This window comes from Penaeus monodon, chromosome 29 (assembly GCF_015228065.2).
Source record: "Penaeus monodon isolate SGIC_2016 chromosome 29, NSTDA_Pmon_1, whole genome shotgun sequence".
Lineage (NCBI taxonomy): Eukaryota > Metazoa > Arthropoda > Malacostraca > Decapoda > Penaeidae > Penaeus > Penaeus monodon.
In genome coordinates, this window is record NC_051414.1 from 6,795,489 (window position 1) to 6,796,426 (window position 938).

The 938-nt window shown below is 50.5% G+C and overlaps 1 protein-coding gene across 1 annotated transcript in view; it reads right to left on the bottom strand.

The window, feature by feature from the left end:
- LOC119591919 (PDZ and LIM domain protein Zasp-like) overlaps positions 1 to 938 on the bottom strand; it is a gene marked incomplete in the record, with an annotated part of 137,443 nt that overhangs the window by 77,213 nt on the left and 59,292 nt on the right.

Genomic DNA, 938 nt, shown 5'->3' on the forward strand with positions numbered 1-938 from the left:
GGCGAACGAGCAAGGACCAAGGTGAAGAAAGGTCAGATGAACCTTGGTCTGCAACATGACCTTATACCCTTGCAAGGTAACAACGATTTTGAGGAGGAGAGGGAGGGGGGTGAAGTGGACATGGACGCCGTGGGGAGGGAGAACGAGGTTGCAATGGGGAGGAGGAAGGAGGATGTTGCAATGGAGAGTGGACAGAAGGACGTTCCAATAGGGAGAGGGGTCTGCAATAAGGAGTGGAGGGGGGGAAGGATTTGCAATAGCGAGTGGGTAGAAGGAATTGCAATGGGGGGGGAGGGAGAGGGGGGCTGCAATGGGAAAAGGGGGGGGGGCGTCTGGCTCTCCATTGTCTCTCCTGTCGCTGTGACATTAACCATACTCTCCCTGTAAGGCTGTGTTGTAGGGAGGAGTAGAAGAGAGAGGGGAATAGAGAAAAAGAATAGAAAACGGGAATGATTTGGAAAGAAAGAGAGAAGGGTATGAGAAGGAAAGAGAAAGAAGTGAAGATAAGGAGAAGGAGGAGAGGAGAGATTAGGAGACAAGGGGAAGGGGAAAAAGGTAAAGAATGGGATTATGGCAAGGGAGAAAGAGGAAAGAGGAGAAAGAACGGGAGAGATAAGGAGAGAAGGGGAGACAGAGCAAAGGGGGAAGAAAGAGAGGAGGACAAGGACAGAATTGGGGAGAAGAATAAGAAGGAGGAAAAGAGAACGTAGGAGAGAGGGGGAAAGAGTGAAAGGAAGAGATAGAGGAAAGGGGGAAGGAGGAAAAGGAAGAGACAGAGGAAAGGGGGAAAGGGGGAAGGGGTGGGGAGGGGCGAGGAGACGTGAATAAAAATCGGGACATAATTAGTGGGGGTGGCATATATAAGGCAGCGTATAAGGGCCTGGAACCTGATATCCGACATCAACACAAATACACCCTTAGATATAGCAGACCTTCCC